This window comes from Ranitomeya imitator, chromosome 1 (genome assembly GCF_032444005.1).
Source record: "Ranitomeya imitator isolate aRanImi1 chromosome 1, aRanImi1.pri, whole genome shotgun sequence".
NCBI lineage: Eukaryota > Metazoa > Chordata > Amphibia > Anura > Dendrobatidae > Ranitomeya > Ranitomeya imitator.
In genome coordinates this window covers 193,189,498-193,211,106 of record NC_091282.1, presented here as the reverse complement: position 1 = coordinate 193,211,106, position 21,609 = coordinate 193,189,498, and positions in this window count along the sequence as shown.

The window sequence follows — 21,609 nt, the reverse complement described above, 5'->3', positions numbered from 1 at the left end:
GGCCAGGGAGGCATTCGATAACTTGAAGGAGTGTTTTGCATCTGCGCCGATTCTCATACAGCCTGACTTAACTCAGCCTTTTATTGTAAAAGTTGACACATCTGAAGTGGGGGTGGAGGCTTTATTGTCGCATGATGTGTCTCCTGGTAAATGGAGTCCATGTGCATACTTTTCTAACAAACTGCAGAGAGAGATGATGACATTGGTAACAGTGTTTTCGGTTGTCAGGATGTCCGGGAGTATGTGACTGCCTGAAGTGTCTGTGCGCGCTCTAAAACCTCTCATACTCGCACATCAGGGCCCCTCCATCCATTGGCGATTCCCAGTAGACCTTGGACTCATTTATCGGTTGATTTTATCACTGATCTGCCCTTGGTGGCAGGTAATACTGTAATTTTGGTGGTGGTGGACAGATTTAGTAAAATCTCACATTTTATTACATTACACGCTTTCCTTAACGCCAAGAGTTTGGCGCAAATTTTCATCAGCGAGATTGTAAAATTACATGGGATTCCTACCGATATTGTGTCTGACCGGGGGGTGCAGTTTATTTACAAATTTTGGAGAGCATTTTGCACTCGTTTGGGGATCCACCTGTCATTTTCTTAAGTATTTCATCTGCAGTTTAATGGGCAAACTGAATGGGTTAACAAGAATCTTTAGACTTATCCTATGTGTTTTGTGTCAATCAGGAGGATTGAGTTACCTACTTACCTCTAGCCGAATTTGCGGTAAATAATCATTGTCATGAGTCTACTAGTAAGTCCCCGCTTTTCGAGGCATACGAGTTTCATCCTCAGTTCACCTCATTTAATAGGAATCATTCTTCTGGGATACCTGAAGACCAATTTTCATCATTAATTATGTCTGTGTGGCAAGAGGTTTTGATAATTTGAGGATGATGAAGTCCAAATATAAGAATGTGTTTAGTACTGACCTAAGTTGGAGAAGTGATATTGCAACCACTAGTGGCAGCATCGGCAGCTAGCATCGTCAGGATATAGCCAGAGGTCAGTACACGGAGCAGCAGTGTAGTTGGAAGGATAACCAGAAATTGTAGTCAGGATATAGGCAGAGGTCGGTATACGGAGCAGCAGTAGGATCTTGAGGATAAGCAACAGGTGAGAAGAAGCTAGACTAAAGGCTGAGATCTCAATAATCTTGGAATGAAAGAAGTGCAGTGCCAGGTTTAAGTAGGGTGCACTATCAAGAGATCACAGGGTGAGACAATAAGGAACTTGGGGTGAAGACATCAGGAAGAACACAGGTACTAGTATCTGATTTAGCAAGGAACTGTCCAGTGAGACAATAGCTCAAGAGCTGCTGGGTTCGAATCCTCACACTATGCGTTGGTGGCTTGGTGTGGTTGTCATCAAGGAACATTAAGTTTAAGGTTCCCTCTTTGGAATTGGGTCCCAGGTTCATCGGTCCTTATAAGATTGTGGCCGTCGTCAATCCCGTAGCATTCCTCCTTGCTTTACCACCCACTTTTAGGATCCATAATGTGTTTGAAAGATCTCTACTCAAAAAATATGTTGTGTCCTCTGTACCATCACTCCTACAGCCATCTCCAGTCATTGTGTATGGAAATTTGGACTTTCAAATAGCCAAGAATGTTGATTCTTGCTTAGTTTGTCAGTCACTTCAGTATCTGGCCCATTGGAAGGGATACGGTCCTGAAGAGAGGATGTGGGTACCATCATCTGAAGTCCATGCGGCCAGGCTAATCAGTTCTTTTCACGTGACACACCCTGATAAACCTGGTTCTGAGGTTCAGGACGTCCCTTGTAGAAATTTGTTTTCTTCTTCTACTTTGGTTTAACCCCATCCTTCACTCCCTGATGCATTCCTCTGTTGTATATATGAGTATTTTTGTATGTTTGGTATTTTTCATTACCCCTATTCATATTACCTTGTTAGTCAGGTTGGTGTATTGCAGAACACTACTACTCACCTCTTCCATGGGTGGGGGATGGGTACAGACTGAGGGTGGATTCAGAAGGTAAGGCAAGGTACGTGGCCCGACTCCTTCACTCTCAGAAGTAATCAGGGGAACAGAGCGAGCTAGGGCACACCTAGCGTTAGGGACAGGGAAGGAACCCCTAGTCCCGGGACACTCAACAACAGAGTCGTGACATTGTGCACATGACATTTCTGAAATCTCATAGGCTTTGCTGGTACTGTAAAAAGCAGCTGTAAATTAGCATAAAGAACACAGCAAAAACACATATCGTGATTCGTGATCTTAGTCTAAGAGTGGACTCACACAACTGCATGTTGTGTCCCGAGATAGGCAGCAATGCACATACTGACCATGAGTCTTCTGACCAGATCCAACATCTTCATAGGCATATATGAAGCTGTTGGTTCAGGTATTGCAGATGTAACACAGATTGTATAATATAATCGCGTGAAAGAGCCTAATATGAGCGGATCGCTATAAGCAACCCCCAATCCATAGTCTAATTTAGTGTTCTCTGGCCGTGGACAGGAGCTGCGTGAATTTCCTGAGCTTTCGGGTTCCCCAACATCTCATTTGACACTCCGACCTGGCATTACATCATCTGCGCAGAGTGCGGCACTCAGGTGGCGTTTCACTAGCCCGGTTAATAATAAGTCAAGCCTGGGATTCCAGAGTGTAAGATAATTCACACAGCTCCTGTCCACGGTCATAGAGCATTGATCTGAACTGTGGACCAGGGTTGCGCAAAGCGATCAACTCATGTCTAGACAATATCATATCAATATTCTAATAATAAAGAGATGACTCTGTTCAACCTCTCACAAGTTAGACAGCATATCTTTCTTTTAAAAAATATTTTCTAAAAAAAAAAGTTTATAAAATTTAATAAAAATATGAAATAATATTAAAAATAGTAATAATAGCAATTTTCTGATATATGATTCCCTTTTTACTGGATTTATTGTAATGGGCTAATTTATGTTGTAGATGCAAAGGAATTGAAATAGCATTGCAGAAGAAGAGTTCCTGAGACAAGCTGCACAAGGAGATAGAATTTACTCTAATTTTGGACTATGTCCTACTAGACTCAACTGGTTCTTTACAGTAGTGCAGACATGGACAAATGTCATCCTGACATTTAAGAGCCTGTAAATGACTCTGGTAGCTTCCATTTTTTCTAGGCTTCTAAGGGTGTCATGTGTCTGGAGTAATGCAGTGTCTGGATTTTTTTATTTGCTTGGAAGAGTATTGACTCAGCAATATCAAATACAGTACACAAAGGGTTTAAGGGGTTTTGGGTTTGAGGTCCATGGTTAGGGATATTAAACATTGATTTAATCCCAAATGCCTACATATTTGATGTAATATTCTAATAGCTTTTTTTTAATACACCTGAATTAAAAAGTCCATACCATTCCCTCTCTAATCTATCTGCTTTATTTTTTACATACTTCCAGTTTGATAACATTTAATTTGAGAATTCCCTGTGCTTACTGGGATACTCAAACAAGATGCTATCGAAGACAGAGGCTGCGGTTACTGCCACAGCCTCTGTCCCCACCCTGAAAAGAAGCATCATCAGTGATGTCTGTTCTGGGGGCTGGGATAGTTTCAATTCTACTGAGCATGCGTTGGTTGTCAATTCTGACATATGCTCAGTATGAAAAGACTGACCGTCACTTCTAAACAGAAATGTGATGTGAACAGGTGCTTACTAAGAGTAGCCATCTCCGTATATAACCAACAAATAAAGTAGCACTTTGTAGCGCTATAGCATGCAAACATGAAATATAGGAAATTTGAATTGCATTACCGCATTAGAAAATATCAAAATTTCAGAATATATAGTGCATAAATTGGCCAATTCATGTGTACCTTGCAGCCAAGATAAGGCGATTCTAAGAGAGGATTCAAATTAGATAAGTTTCCAGCAATGAGAATTGCCTTATCGTGGCTGCTGGGTACACATGAATTGTCCAATTTATTTGCTAAGTATTGTCAATTTTTTATATTTTCTAGTGTAGTAATGCAATTCTAATTTCATATATTTATGTTTGCATGCTATAGCGCTACAGAGTGCTACTTTATTTGTTGGCATGCTCAGTATGAGCTCCATTGTCACTGTGCAATATCCTTTTCAATGCAGAGTGACAGTGCACTCCCTCACTGGCTCTGATGAGAAGTGATGAGCTGGGAAGAGAGTGCACTGTCAGTGCGCATTGTAATTAGAGAACCCGGTTGGAAGGAAAATCAGAGACCATTCTGCCCCCAAAACAACATTTTATATTTTCCATTAGCCAACATAGACAGACCTAGGTAAAGTAAAATTTTTGAAAGGCATTAACAATAACTTAAAAATGCATAAATAGTGGTTAAATATGAATGAATACATATATTACTAAAAGCAGCACTGGATTGTAAATGTCTTAGGCTCATTGAGGCATAACTTAAAGCTTCTGGGCTGTAATTGAGAATTTATACCAAATATGATGTGCCAAATACACTGGTGTGTTATGTGGCAGAGGCGCCTTTGTGTCCCCTCAAGCACCAATGATTGGTTGCAATGACTACCTCTGCACCCCTGTATCTATGACCCTGATGACATGCCATACGGTTTGATCAATGAGGCACTTGGTCACATCTCTAAGACAAAACACTTATCAGTCGGCATATGAAGACTTTAGAAGGTTCACAGAAAGTACAGAGCCTGGACATGAGAGTACAAAATGTAGTAAAGTACTATATATTCCTTCATTCTAGCTTCTAATGTAATCAATTTTTTATGAATTGGAAAAAGACAATTTGCTTTTTATGAAAAGCCAACTCAGGGAACCTTCACTTTGTCATATTTACTAAGCATTAGATTATACCGGGTTGTGGCATAAGAATACAAGAATACTTAATTCAGAGCAATATTCAATAATATGCAAAATCTGACAATGTCAGAAATAACTCAATACAATCTTCCAACACGACAGAAAACTCCTATGAATGGATAAAATTAGAAAAACTGGAGTAATAGAATCTGTCTTAAAAGTATATTCAAAAGTATTTATTAAGTCATAGACATCAAGTATAGACAATAACATAAACATCACATTAATGTAAGAGTGATCACTATGGAGGACACTGGTAAAAACAGTGTCGAGAAGACTACACTGAATTAAAAAGTATATGACCGGTAGGATCCAGTTCTAGGGAAACAAGCCCAAATAGTGATGTCTATATAGAAATGTCTATTTTTGTATCTACAGAAAAGAATCTGGCACTCGAAAATCAGAGAAAATCTTGAATTAATTGTGGACAGACAGGGCACCATACCATAGTATATAAGTACATACTACAGGTTGGACTGTCTCTGAGCGCCCTCCGGAGCTTGGAGTGCCGTACTTGCCTATGTTATATGTCTACTTTTGTGTTAACATCTTCTAAGATTTATGACAATTTTATTATTCTGTGAATAAAGATTTTTTATTCTGTATTTTTGGAGAGGAATAAACAATAAAACAGCAACTCTGTCATTGAATTTCATTTTATTTTTTTACGGCATACATACTGCATCTGAAATAACAAGACATTTTGGATGCAGCGATACTTATGTGTGGCTTTTCAAGGTTTTAACATTTATCTATTTTAGACATTCAATACAGTAAAGAAACAATTGTTGGGTATTATCTAGTGAAAATAAACATTGCCAAAAAATCAAAATAGTAAAAAATTCAAACACATAGACGGGACTTGTGTTTCTTATGTAATAGAGCAGTGGTTGTACATCTTGTGCTGTTGCTCTATTTATTCTCTATGGAACTGCAGAAAACAACTGAGCAACTTACAGTACATAATAATAATAATAATTTTTATTTATATAGCGCCAACATATTCCGCAGCGCTTTACAAATTATAGAGGGGACTTGCACAGACAATAGACATTACAGCATAACAGAAATACAGTTCAAAACAGATACCAGGAGGAATGAGGGCCCTGCTCGCAAGCTTACAAACTATGAGGAAAAGGGGAGACACGAGAGGTGGATGGTAACAATTGCTTTAGTTATTCGGACCAGCCATAGTGTAAGGCTCGGGTGTTCATGTAAAGCTGCATGAACCAGTTAACTGCCTAAGTATGTAACAGTACAGACACAGAGGGCTATTAACTGCATAAAGTGAATGAGAACATTCATTATTTTTTTTTTTTTAAATAGGCCACACAGGGATCGTTACGTTAATGCATTGAGGCGGTAGGCCAGTCTGAACAAATGAGTTTTTAGGGCACACTTAAAACTGTGGGGATTGGGGATTAATCGCATTAACCTAGGTAGTGCATTCCAAAGAATCGGCGCAGCACGTGTAAAGTCTTGGAGACGGGAGTGGGAGGTTCTGATTATTGAGGATGCTAACCTGAGGTCATTAGTGGAGCGGAGGGCACGGGTAGGGTGGTAGACTGAGACCAGAGAGGAGATGTAGGGTGGTGCTAAGCCATGGAGTGCTTTGTGGATGAGGGTAATAGTTTTGTACTAGATTCTGGAGTGGATGGGTAGCCAGTGTAATGACTGGCACAAGGTAGAAGCATCGGTGTAACGGTTGGTGAGGAATATGATCCTGGCAGCAGCATTCAGGACAGATTGGAGAGGGGAGAGTTTGGTAAGAGGGAGGCCGATTAGTAGAGAGTTACAATAGTCCAGACGAGAATGAATAAGTGAAACAGTTAGAGTTTTTGCAGAGTCGAAAGTAAGAAAAGGGCGAATTCTAGAAATGTTTTTGAGATGAAGATAAGAAGAGTGAGCCAGTGATCGGATGTGGGGGGTGAATGAAAGGTCAGAATCAAGGATGACCCCAAGGCAGCGGGCATGTTGCTTTGGAGTAATGGTGGAACCGCACACGGAGATGGCAATGTCAGACAAAGGTAGGTTAGTAGAAGGAGAGAACACGAGGAGTTCAGTTTTTGACAGGTTCAGTTTCAGATAGAGGGAGGACATGATGCTAGAGACAGTGGTAAGACAATCACTGGTGTTTTCTAATAAGGCAGGCGAGATATCAGGAGCAGAAGTGTATAATTGGGTGTCATCAGCATAGAGATGGTACTGGAAACCAAATCTACTGATTGTTTGTCCAATAGGGGCAGTATACAACGAGAAGAGGAGGGGGCCTAGGACTGATCCTTGAGGAACCTCAACAGTAAGGGGAAGGTGAGAGGAGGAGGAACCAGCAAAACATACAGTGTAGGATCGGTCAGAGAGATAGGAGGAGAACCAAGAGAGAACGGTGTCCTTGAGGCCGATGGAGCGGAGCATAGTGAGGAGGAGCTGATGATCCACAGTATCGAATGCTGCAGAGAGATCCAAGAGAATTAGCATGGAGTAGTGACCATTAGATTTAGCTGTTAGTAGGTCATTAGAGACTTTAGTGAGGGCAGTTTCAGTAGAGTGTAAAGAGCGGAAGCCAGATTGAAGAGGGTCTAGAAGAGAGTTATCTGAGAGATAGCGGGTAAGACGGGAGTGGACCAGGCGTTCGAGGAATTTACAGATGAAGGGAAGATTAGAGACAGGTCTATAATTAGCGGCACAGTTTTGGTCGAGGGATGGTTTTTTAAGTAATGGATGTATGATGGCATGCTTAAATGAGGAGGGAAAAATACCGGAAGTGAGGGAAAGGTTGAATATTTTTGTTAGGTGAGAGGTGACAGCCGGGGAAAGGGACAGGAGGAGATGTGTCGGAATGGGGTCACTGGTGCAAGTGGTCGGGCGAGAGGATGCAAGGAGCTTGCTTACTTCTTCTTCTGTAACTGGTTCAAAGTCAGAGAGTGAACTAGATGCAGTGGGGGAGGGAGGACAGTGCATGGTATGAAGAGATTGGGACATGTGTGTCCGTGGGTCTACTAAATAGGGGGACAGGAGTTCCCAATTCTGATAGTTATTATCTAATTATTGTGCATTGGTGAAAACTTTTTACTGGAAAACCTCTTTACGAAGTACAATATTCAATGATTTACATCTGATTGTTTGTCTTTGACCTGTGATAACCTTTAGTTATTATTATTATTATTATTTATTTATATAGCACCATTGATTCCATGGTGCTGTACATGAGAAGGGGTTACATACAAATTACAGATATCACTTACAGTAATCAAACTAACAATGACAGACTGATACAGAGGGGCGAGGACCCTGCCCTTGCGGGCTTACATTCTACAGGATGGTTGGGAAGGAGACAATAGGTTGAGGGTTGCAGCAGCTCCGGTGTTGATGAGGTGGTAGCTCCGGTAGTGGTGAGGAGGAAGCGGGGTCAGTGCAGGCTGTAAGCTTTCCTGAAGAGGTGGGTTTTCAGGTTCCGTCTGAAGGATCCAAATGTGGTTGATAGTCAGACGTGTTGGGGCAAATAATTCCAGAGGATGGGGGTTTTCAGGAGAAGTCTTGGAGGCGGTTGGGTGAGGAGCGAATAAGTGTGGAGGAGAGAAGGAGGTCTTGGGAGGACCAGAGATTACGTGAGGGAAGATATCGGGAGATTAGTTCAGATAAATATATGGAGGAGGCAGGTTATAGATGGCTTTGTAGGTCAGTATTAGTAATTTTAACTGGATATGCTGAGGGAATGGGAGCCAGTGAAGAGATTTGCAGAGGGGAGAAGCGGAGTAGTAGTGAGGAGAGAGATGAATTAGTCAGGCAGCAGAGTTAAGGATGGACTGGAGAGGTGCAAGGGTGTTAGCAGGGAGGCCAGAGAAAAGGATGTTGCACTAGTCGAGGTGGGAGATGATGAGGGCATGCACAAGCATTTTAGTAGATTGAAGGTTGAGGAAAGGATGGATTCTGGAGATATTTTCGAGCTGGAGGTGACAGGAAGTGGAAAGAGCTTGGATGTGTGGTTTGAAGGATAGGGCAGAGTCAAGGGTTACTCCGAGGCAGCGGACTTCCGGTATGAGGGAAAGCGTGACGTTGTTAATTGCGATAGATAGGTCAGGTAAGGAAGATCTATGGGATGGAGGAAAGATGATGAGTTCAGAATTGTCCACATTGAGTTTGAGAAAGAGAGAGGAGAAGGAGGATATGGCTGACACTCCGGGATTCTGGACAGCAGAGAGGTGATGTCTGGGCCAGAGAGGTAGATCTGAGTGGTACTGGAATCCATGGGACTTTATGAGTTGTCCCAGGCCAAGTGTATAGATTGAGAAGAGAAAGGGTCCTAGCCTTTGAGGACTCCAACAGAGAGAGGGTGGGATGAGGAGGTAGTGTGGGAGTGGGAGACACTGAATGTGCTGTTGGAAAGGTATGAGGAGACCCAGGATAGGGCGAGATTTCATAATATGGTACAAAAGTTGAAAATTAAAGTAATAATGTATATGGAATAAAGATAACAACATAAGGGCAGTTCCTAAGTTCTTCACACAGTTTTGGCTATGTCAGTAACCTTCAGGTTATGGTGTCAGATCAAATTAATACCAACAAGTATAGTAACCAGCAATATATGCCCCTTCACTTTATAGTTTTGAGGTCTGTTTGCTGTTTTTACCACTGTCTGTAATCATTAATACATATTGACTCTACGGTGAAGAAGTGTATAATGCGATATAGTATTAAAGAATATACCTCTTCATTGACGTTAATAAAAAAAATTACATAATTTCATAAAATGTAGGGTGCCTCATGCGAAGAGGAGATGCAGCAATATACGTAAATATAAGGCTTCACAGACAATGACATAAATGCTGCACAATACATATCTAAATAGTTCCAACACAAGTATGCATCCCAAGTATATATGGAACCAAGATACAAGTATAGAATTATCACTGTATGTATCTAGTAGCAACCAAAAGATAATAAATAAAAATCAGTGGAGGCCGCATAAAAATAAATAACTCTAGACAGCCTCAATGCAAATGTGCTCCAGAACCTAGGATCAGAATACTCGTGTACAATTCCACTATACAGGTGCTTTTCACAAAATTAGAATATTAACAAAAACGTAATTTATTTCAGTTTTTCAACACAAAAAGTGAAATTCATATATTATATAGAGTCATTACAAACAGAGTGATCTATTTCAAGTTTTTATTTCTGTTAATGTTGATGATTATGGCTTACAGCCAATGAAAACCCAAAAGTCATTATCTCAGTAAATTAGAATAATTAACATAAAACACCTGCAAAGGCTTCCTAAGCATTTAAAAAGGCCCCTTAATCTGTTTCAGTAGGCTCCACAATCATGGGGAAGACTGCTGACTTGACTGATGTCCAGAAGGCAGTCACTGACACGATCCACAAGGAGGGTAAGCCACAAAAGGTCATTGCTAAAGACACACACTCGAAGCTGCTTGAGGTCTAGTGTAAAGTTTCTACAATCAGTGATGGTTTGTGGAGCCAAATCATCAATGTGAGAAAAAAAGATCATGATGTTTATCAGCCATGACGGTTAGTATTTACTATTCCCTCATTCTGGTGGAGGATAACAATATTCCTCACAGAAGGCCACATGTATGTCTGTATGCACCATCATGGCTGATAAGGATCACAATCTTTTTTTCTCACATTAATGTTTTTTGCCTGATATATTTTGCCTTACTGATTGCAGGACAGAGTGAACTCTTGTTCTTAGCATTAGCATTTGAAGTGTGTATATAGGTGCTCTCAGTATTAAGTCCTGAACAACCTATGAAGTGTACATCCGTCATAGACCACCTTCCCCCTTTTGGTGTAGGCTCCAGCACTGAGCCCGCACCTTTTCCGGTGTAACAAGCCAGATTAACCCCCCGCCCAGAATATACCCGGGGTTAAAGTGGCCTAGGCCAGATTATACCCCGGGTATATTCTTGTCTAGCCCAAACTATACCCCGGGGTATAAATTGGACTAGTCCAGATTATACCCCTCCAGGTCAGAATATACCCCAGCTGCTGTAGATCAGGCAGAGCACAGGGACCCAGGCAGAGTACAGGGCCCCAGGCAGCACACAGGGGCCCCAGGGAGCGCATAGGGCCCCAGGCAGTGCAGGGGGCACCAGGCAGCGCACAGGGCCCCAGGCAGCCCACAGGGGCCCAGGCAGCCCACAGGTCCCCAGGCAGCACACAGGGGCCCCAGGCAGCACACAGGGGCCCCAGGCAGCGCACAGGGCCCCAGGCAGCCCACAGGGCCCCAGGCAGCCCACAGGGGCCCCAGGCAGCGCACAGGGCTTCAGGCAGCGCACAGGGGCCCCAGGCAGCGCACAGGGCTCCAGGCAGCGCACAGGGGCCCCAGGCAGCCCACAGGGGCCCCAGGCAGCACACAGGGGCCCCAGGCAGCGCACGGGGCCCCAGGCAGTGCATGGGGCCCCAGGCAGCGCACAGGGCCCCAGGCAGCCCATAGGGCCCCAGGCAGCCCATAGGGGCCCCAGGCAGCACATGAGGCCCCAGGCAGCACATGGGGCTCCAGGCAGGGCACAGGGGCCCCAGGCAGCACACAGGGCCCCAGGCAGCCCATAGGGGCCCCAGGCAGCACATGAGGCCCCAGGCAGCACATGGGGCTCCAGGCAGGGCACAGGGGCCCCAGGCAGCACACAGGGCCCTAGGCAGAGCATGGGAGCCCAGACAGCGCACAGGGGCCCCAGGCAGCGCACGGGGCCCCAGGCAGCACACGGGGCCCCAGGCAGCACACGGGACCCCAGGCAGAGCACAGGGGCCCCAGGCAGCACATGGGGCCCCAGGCAGCGCACAGGGGGGGCAGAGACAGTGCACAAGGGAGGTGGAAGATACAGTGTGCAAGGGGGAAGAGACAGTGAAGAGGGATCCAGGCAGCACACAGGGCCCCAGGCAGCGCACAGGGGGGCAGAGACAGTGCACAAGGGAGGGGGAAGTGACAGTGTGCAAGGGGGGAAGAGACAGCGTGTCCGTGGCTCCAAACTATCAGAGGCTCCTTTCTCTGCTAAGAACCTGCATCCTCTTGGCAGGTCTCCTGGAAATGCTCTTAGGAGGCGCGCCCCGCTTCCTGCACATACTTAAAACAGCAGAACACCTGTTCTCTATTAAGGCTCTCTGTGCTATGATGCTCTGTGCATAAAAGGCATCCTCCCATTATGGGAGGTGCCTGGACAATGTGTTCATTCTATTGTTTATGGCCCTCTGCTCAGTCCACACTCTGCTGTGCTCTGCTCTGCAAAGTGTAGTTTACTTTTGGTTTTCTAATCCCTCTGTCTCCTCAGTATCCTCCGCTGGCAGTTCCCTATTGTAGGGATTCGAACTGAAATCTAAGAGTGGACCCTCTGGGTCGTGACTCTAGAGCCCCCGGGGTCGAGCGGACCAGATGGAGTCACCCCCTATACAGGGAGCGTTAGGAGCAGGACCTCGGGGGAATGGAGACACAACAGCTAGAGCCAAAGGGATGACCCAAGATAGAGACTACAGAGCTATTAGAATGACGGGGAATAATAGGAAAACAGTACTTAACTGATAAAGACAGGAACACAGGCGATGACGGGCAAGGCTGGACCACAGGACTTGGCAGGAGACGGCAGGAACACGGAACTTGGTGGAACACAGCAGAAACACGGAACTTGGTGGAACACAGCAGGAACACGGAACTTGGCAGTAGACGGCAGGAACACGGAACTTGGTAGGACACAGCAGGAACACGGAACTTGGCTGGACAAAACACTGAAACAAAGCGAAGACTGAGCAGGGAAACAGGAATGGCGAAAGGGAGCCTAGGACATAGGGACACTGACGGCAGACAGTGCACCTACAAAGCAAAGGCGTCTTACCTAGGGAGACGCCGGGAAGAAATACCCGATGGGCGCCGCCATGTTGGGGCGGAGCCACCGGGTCGCGACCTCCCAGAGGGCTCAGCGGCGGAGGAGACGCGACTGCGCATGCGCAGGGAGACTGGACGCTGAGAGCCGGCGAAGGAGGAAGCAGAGCGGCGCTGGACAGGAGAGCGAGTGCGCCGAGGGATGTGAGAAGCCGGGTAAGTATGCGCAGCGATCATAACACCTATTCTGGATCCTTCTGGACTCCCCGGTTTCCACTCCAGGCTGACTGAGCTGCTCCTCGCAGAACTATCTTGATATTGCTGCCGGCTGGATCAGCCTTTCCGAAACTACACAGAGCTTCCAGGATCCTCTTCACTGATAGAGCTTGAATTCCACCATCTTGTTTATATGGTCTGTACGGGTCGTCCCTCTGGTCCGGGTACTGCGGAATTTAGGCCATCTGGTGGTGTGACGCCGGCATTAACCCTGTGTTGGCGGTGACCAGAGGGGAGTATGCGGGCGACAGGCACTGACTGCGGGGAGTAAGGAGCGGCCATTTTCTTCCGGACTGTGCCCGTCGCTGATTGGTCGCGGCAGCCATGACAGGCAGCTGGCGAGACCAATCAGCGAATGAATAACCGTGACAGAAAGACAGAAGGACAGAAAGACGGAAGTGACCCTTAGACAATTATATTGTAGATATGAAATTATAAAAACAATTAAAAAAACAAATAAACATAAAAGAAACATAAAAAATAGTTAAAATCACACACACATCAATTTAGTCCATAGTGACCATTATAGTCCATCAACCGGCTATTCATGTTCAATGGCATCTGGGGAAGAAATAGCCCTTTATTCTTTTCTTTCAAATAGTTTATCAACACATTTACATTTAGATTAATGCATAATTAAGGTATAAAAAGTGCATAAAATATACTCTATATACTCTATATTCTGTAGTAGGGTAGTTGAATAGTCTAAGAGCAGGCGCAGATGGCCACAGATTTTTCCATTTAAGGTAATTGGGCCAATTATCCAAAAAAAAACACTCTAATCAAAGTTTGATCAGAGTACTGGCATACTGTGATCTGATTCTTTCAGATTTCTCCAAAAATGTCTCAATCCTCTCCATTGTGTCAGGCTGTGGAAATCAAATGTCATCCAGTTTGATGGTTTCCACGGACTCGTTGACTTGCATGGCCAAGTGTGATATGAAAATTGGATCAAATTCGGGCATGCATCAATTTTTTTCCTTGGACCAAATCGGAAAAATCAGACATGTGCATACAACACATAATTAAAAGAATCCATGGCAAAAAAATCATAACCATACAGACATGCCTAGTTTGTCATTTAGACCAAGGTATCCTGGAGAGTCCGCATCCAAAATCCATTTAGCTTTGCTTTTTGAGTGTAATCTGTTATAATCACCTCCTTGTATAGGATAACCCACATGCTCAATTCCCGCAAATCTCAAAACATTAGGGTCTGCATTGTGAAAGTCATGGATGTGTTTTATCAAGTTTAATGAACCTATTTTTGTACTAATTGAATTATAATGTTCCCTAAACCTGACATGCATAGGTCTAATTGTCTTCCCAATATAGAAAAATTGACAAGGGCAATACTTTACATAAATTATGTGTTTCAAGCATCACGTTATTAATTCATTTATTTTATGTGTTACCGCACCTATTCTTAGATTTTTTTCCTGTAATATTGGAATGGCAAAAGGAACAATTACCACAGCGAAAACTCCCTATTGGGCTACTTTCATTTAACCATGTAGATTTCTTTTTATTTTCTTGAAATCTTTTATGTACTAGTGAATCATTTAACCCCTTTACCCCCAAGGGTGGTTTGCACGTTAATGACCAGGCCAATTTTTACAATTCTGACCACTGTCCCTTTATGAGGTTATAACTCCGAAACACTTCAACGGATCCTGGTGATTCTGACATTGTTTTCTCGTGACATATTGTACTTCATGATAGTGGTAAAATTTCTTTGATAGTACCTGCGTTTATTTGTGAAAAAAACGGAAATTTGGCGAAAATTTTGAAAATTTCGCAATTTTCAAACTTTGAATTTTTATGCAATTAAATCACAGAGATATGTCACACAAAATACTTAATAAGTAACATTTCCCACATGTCTCCTTTACATCAGCATAATTTTGGAACCAATTTTTTTTTTTGTTAGGGAGTTATAAGGGTTAAAAGTTGACCAGCAATTTCTCATTTTTACAACACCATTTTTTTTTAGGGACCACGTCTCATTTGAAGTCATTTTGAGGGGTCTATATGATAGAAAATGCCCAAGTGTGACACCATTCTAAAAACTGCACCCCTCAAGGTGCTCAAAACCACATTCAAGAAGTTTATTAACCCTTCAGGTGTTTAATAGGAATTTTTGGAATGTTTAAATAAAAATGAACATTTAACTTTTTTACACAAAAAATTTACTTCAGCTCCAATTTGTTTTATTTTACCAAGGGTAACAGGAGAAATTGGACCCAAAAAGTTGTTGTCCAATTTGTCCTGAGTACGCTGATACCCCATATGTGGCAGTAAACCACTGTTTGGGCGCATGGGAGAGCTCGGAAGGGAAGGAGCGCTATTTGACTTTTCAATGCAAACTTGACAGGAATTGAGATGGGACGCCATGTTGCGTTTGGAGAGCCACTGATGTGCCTAAACATTGAAACCCCCCACAAGTGACACCATTTTGGAAAGTAGACCCCCTAAGGAACTTATCTGGATGTGTGGTGAGCACTTTGACCCACCAAGTGCTTCACAGAAGTTTATAATGCAGAACCGTAAAAATAAAAAATCATATTTTTTCACAAAAATTATATTTTTGCCCCCAATTTTTTATTTTTCCAAGGGTAAGAGAAGAAATTGGACCTCAAAAGTTGTTGTCCAATTTGTCCTGAGTACGCTGATACCCCATATGTGGCAGTAAACCACTGTTTGGGCGCATGGGAGAGCTCGGAAGGGAAGGAGCGCAGTTTGACTTTTCAATGCAAAATTGACAGAAATTGAGATGGGACGCCATGTTGCGTTTGGAGAGCCACTGATGTGCCTAAACATTGAAACCCCCCACAAGTGACACCATTTTGGAAAGTAGACCCCCTAAGGAACTTATCTAGAGGTGTGGTGAGCACTTTGACCCACCAAGTGCTTCACAGAAGTTTATAATGCAGAACCGTAAAAATAAAAAATCATATTTTTTCACAAAAATTATATTTTTGCCCCCAATTTTTTATTTTTCCAAGGGTAAGAGAAGAAATTGGACCTCAAAAGTTGTTGTCCAATTTGTCCCGAGTACGCTGATACCCCATATGTGGCAGTAAACCACTGTTTGGGCGCATGGGAGAGCTCGGAAGGGAAGGAGCGCCGTTTGACTTTTCAATGCAAAATTGACAGGAATTGAGATGGGACGCCATGTTGCGTTTGGAGAGCCACTGATGTGCCTAAACATTGAAACCCCCCACAAGTGACACCATTTTGGAAAGTAGACCCCCTAAGGAACTTATCTGGATGTGTGGTGAGCACTTTGACCCACCAAGGGCTTCACAGAAGATTATAATGCAGAGCCATAAAAATAAAACAAAATTTTTTTCCCACAAAAATTATTTTTTAGCCCCCAGTTTTGTATTTTCCCTAGGGTAAGAGGAGAAATTGGACCACAAAAGTTGTTGTCCAATTTGTCCTGAGTACGCTGATACCCCATATGTGGGGGGGAACCACCGTTTGGGCGCATGGGAGGGTTCGGAAGGGAAGGAGCGCCATTTGGAATGCAGACTTAGATGGAATGGTCTGCAGGCGTCACATTGCGTTTGCAGAGCCCCTAATGTACCTAAACAGTAGAAACCCCCCACAAGTGACACCATTTTGGAAAGTAGACCCCCTAAGGAACTCATCTTGATGTGTTGTGAGAGCTTTGAACCCCCAAGTATTTCACTACAGTTTATAACGCAGAGCCGTGCAAATAAAAAATATTTTTTTTTCCACAAAAATTATATTTTAGCCCCCAGTTTTGTATTTTTCCAAGGTTAGCAGGAGAAATTGGACCCTAAATGTTGTTGTCCAATTTGTCCTGAGTACGCTGATACCCGATATGTGGGGGGGAACCACCGTTTGGGCGCATGGGAGGGCTCGGAAGGGAAGGAGCATCATTTGGAATGCAGACTTAGATGGATTGGTCTGCAGGCGTCACATTGCGTTTGCAGAGCCCCTAATGTACCTAAACAGTAGAAACCCCCCACAAGTGACCCCATATTGGAAACTAGACCCCTCAATGAACTTATCTAGATGTGTTGTGAGAACTTTGAACCCCCAAGTGTTTCACTACAGTTTATAACGCAGAGCCGTGAAAATAAAAAATCTTTTTGTTTTCCCACAAAAATTATTTTTTAGCCCCCAGTTTTGTATTTTCCCAAGGGTAACAGGAGAAATTGGTCCACAAAAGTTGTTGTCCAATTTGTCCTGAGTACGCTGATACCCGATATGTGGGGGGGAACCACCGTTTGGGCGCATGGGAGGGCTCGGAAGGGAAGGAGCATCATTTGGAATGCAGACTTAGATGGATTGGTCTGCAGGCGTCACATTGCGTTTGCAGAGCCCCTAATGTACCTAAACAGTAGAAACCCCCCACAAGTGACCCCATATTGGAAACTAGACCCCTCAATGAACTTATCTAGATGTGTTGTGAGAACTTTGAACCCCCAAGTGTTTCACTACAGTTTATAACGCAGAGCCGTGAAAATAAAAAATCTTTTTGTTTTCCCACAAAAATTATTTTTTAGCCCCCAGTTTTGTATTTTCCCAAGGGTAACAGGAGAAATTGGTCCACAAAAGTTGTTGTCCAATTTGTCCTGAGTACGCTGATACCCCATATGTTGGGGTAAACCCCTGTTTGGGCACACAGGAGAGCTCGGAAGGGAAGGAGCACTGTTTTACTTTTTCAACGCAGAATTGGCTGGAATTGAGATCGGACGCCATGTCGTGTTTGGAGAGCCCCTGATGTGCCGAAACAGTGGAAACCCCCCAATTATAACTGAAACCCTAATCTAAACACACCCCTAACCCTAATTCCAACGGTAACCCTAACCACACCTCTAACCCTGACACACCCCTAACCCTAATCCCAACCCTATTCCCAACTGTAAATGTAATCTAAACCCTAACCCTAACTTTAGCCCCAACCCTAACTGTAGCCCCAACCCTAACCCTAATCCTAGCCCTAACCCTAGCCCTAACCCTAACCCTAGCCCTAACCCTAGCCCTAACCCTAGCCCTAACCCTAGCCCTAACCCTAGCCCTAGCCCTAGCCCTAACCCTAGCCCTAACCCTAGCCCTAACCCTAGCCCTAACCCTAGCCCTAACCCTAGCCCTAACCCTAGCCCTAGCCCTAACCCTAGCCCTAACCCTAGCCCTAATGGGAAAATGGAAATAAATACATTTTTTTTTATTTTTCCCTAACTAAGGGGGTGATGAAGGGGGGTTTGATTTACTTTTATAGCGAGTTTTTTAGCGGATTTTTATGATTGGCAGCCGTCACACACTGAAAGACCCTTTTTATTGCAAAAAATATTTTTTGCAATACCACATTTTGAGAGCTATAATTTTTCCATATTTTGGTCCACAGAGTCATGTGAGGTCTTGTTTTTTGCGGGACGAGTTGACGTTTTTATTGAAAACATTTTTGGGCACGTGACATTTTTTTATCGCTTTTTATTCCGATTTTTGTGAGGAAGAATGACCAAAAGCCAGCTATTCATGAATTTCTATTGGGGGAGGCGTTTATACCGTTCCGCGTTTGGTAAAATTGATGAAGCAGTTTTATTCTTCGGGTCAGTACGATTACAGCGATACCTCACTTATATCATTTTTTTATGGTTTGGTGCTTTTATACGATAAAAACTATTTTACAGAAAAAATAATTATTTTTGCATCGCTTTATTCTCAGGACTATAACTTTTTTATTTTTTTGCTGATGATGCTGTATGGCGGCTCTTTTTTTGCGGGACAATATGACGCTTTCAGCGGTACCATGGTTATTTATATCTGTCCTTTTGATCGCGTGTTATTCCACTTTTTGTTCGGCGGTATGATAATAAAGCGTTGTTTTTTGCCTCGTTTTTTTTTTTTTTTTCTTACGGTGTTTACTGAAGGGGTTAACTAGTGGGCCAGTTTTATAGGTCGGGCCGTTACGGACGCGGCGATACTAAATATGTGTACTTTTATTGGTTTTTTTTTTTATTTAGATGAAGAAATGTATTTATGGGAATAATATTTTTTTTTTTTTTCATTATTTTGGAATATTTTTTTTTATTTTTTTTACACATTTGGAAATTTTTTTTTTTACTTTTTTACTTTGTCCCAGGGGGGGACATCACAGATCAGTGATCTGACAGTTTGCACAGCACTCTGTCAGATCACTGATCTGATAGGAGTGCAGGCTGCTTCACAGTGCCTGCTCTGAGCAGGCTCTGTGAAGCCACCTCCCTCCCTGCAGGACCCGGATCCGCGGCCATCTTGGATCCGGGGCTCGAGCAGGGAGGGAGGTGAGGAGACCCTCGCAGCAACGCGATCACATCGCGTTGCTGCGGGGGGCTCAGGGAAGCCCGCAGGGAGCCCCCTCCCTGCGCGGTGCTTCCCTGTACCGCCGGCACATCGCGATCATCTTTGATCGCGGTGTGCCAGGGGTTAATGTGCCGGGGGCGGTCTGTGACCGCTCCTGGCACATAGTGCCGGATGTCAGCTGCGATAAGCAGCTGACACCCGGCCGCGATCGGCCGCGCTCCCCCCGTGAGCGCGGCCGATCGGCTATGACGTACTATCCCGTCCAGGGTCAGATAAGCCCAGGGCACCTCGACGGGATAGTACGTCTAAGGTCACAGAGGGGTTAAATTGTGACTTCTATAAGCCACAAAAGATTTATTCCTTTTTACTGCTGTTAGGTCTTTGTCCCCTTCTAACAGGTGCCAATTTCTTTTAATCACAGATTTTATCAAATTCATGTTTGGTTGTGTCTGAAGCTAAAAATAAATCTCTTATTATCCAAACACTTGTCAGGCGCTCTATATCCAGATATTTTGACTAGATCTGGATTTTTTTAATAGTTTTATTTTCAGCTTCTTTTAATATAGCCGTTGGGTAGCCTCTTTTTAACAAATTATTGGTTAACTCATCAGCAGGACTGAGAAAACCTTCATCCCTGCTAGTTACTTTTCTTAGCCTCAAATACTGGCTATATGGCAAACTTCTGTTAGTGTGCTCAGGATGCGCACTGTTGTAATGGAGTAGCATATTGATGGCTGTGGGGTTTTTGAAAGTTTTTGTTAATAATTTGCCCTCTTCTATTCTTCTATTAACATCTAAAAAATCTAGAGTTTTGTTTCCAAACTGAGATGTAAATTTCATGTTCACTGTATTTTCTATATTATGATATTCTGCAAACTTATTGGAGTCCATTTCTGTACCTGTCCATACCAGAAATATGTCATCCACGTACTGATGGTACGCACGGAGATATCATAGGTATGGGTTATTGGAACTATAAATCTATTTATTCTCAAAATGGGCTAAGAACAAATTAGCAAATGTACATGTAACTGGCGTCCCCATCGCTGTTCCAGTAGTCTGGGTGTACCATCTATTGCCAAAAGAGAAAGCATCATGTGATAATACAAAAGTGAGGTCTTCTAATACGAAATTGATATAACCATCAGGTTCTGATGTTTTTCTTTAACAGACTTTTTTACGGCTTCAATTCCTGATGTTTGTGGGATTCAAGTATACAGGCTTTCAATATCGATTGCTGCTAATTTGAAATATTCCTGCCAATCAATTTCTGATAAAATTCTCAGAAGGTCTCCAGCGTCTTTTATGTAAGCAGATACTATTTTTAATAAGGGTTTCAAGGGCCAATCTAAAAATTTAGACAAAGATTTGGTGACAGACTCGATACCAGATACTATCGGACGTCCTGGAGGTATATAATACCAATAGGGTTAACTGGAAATTCAGTAAAGAGTTTTGCAGCTAATTTTTTGGAAATAATTACTTTTTCAATTTGGATTCTTTAAAAGGATCTCAATTGTTCTTTATATTTATTTGTTGGATTCATTCCTAGTTTTTTATACGTGTTACTGTCGGACAACTGTCTCTCTGATTCATTTATATATTGCTCTACTGGTATTAAAACTATATTGTTGCCTTTATTGGCTTTTCTTACAATAGTGTCTTTCCAGTTTTTATTATTTCTGATAGTGTCTGATGATCTTTTTTTGTTAAATTATCAGTAGTTTTTTTATACAGTACTTTGCATGTCTGTCACCACCCGGTCAAAAAATACATCTACTACATTATCTGGATTGACGGGGTATGAACGTCGACCTAATTCCTCCCATGAATGGTGTTGTGGGTTTGATATTTATTGTGCGATCAATCATTGATGTTTCATAATTCAAACTTAGCAACAGATCGATATTTGAGATTGTCACTTTATCTTCTGATGTAGAAGCAAAAAATCCCAACGGATGCATCTTAGTACCAGTATTTCAACCACCTCTGATCATGTGCTTTATCTTACAAGAGTGGATATTTGAAGTTATAATCCTACCTCGTCTACAGTTATCACTGATTTAGTTTTACTGTAACATTTACAATGATAATTAATATATCAATTCTGATTATGTTCTTTTTTTCGTTATCTCTGCCCATGCTTGCAATGAACTAACTTTTACAGCTAAACGTGTTACTGTTGCACACCTTGCAGTGATATGATATGCAGAGATTAAACATTATATTAGCCTAAATAAAAGCTTCAGTTGATTGCTGAAAAAAAGATAGCAAAATGAGAGGTTGTCCCAGTGAGACAACCTACGTCAATGTGTCCAAGTTCATTGACTCGATGAAGC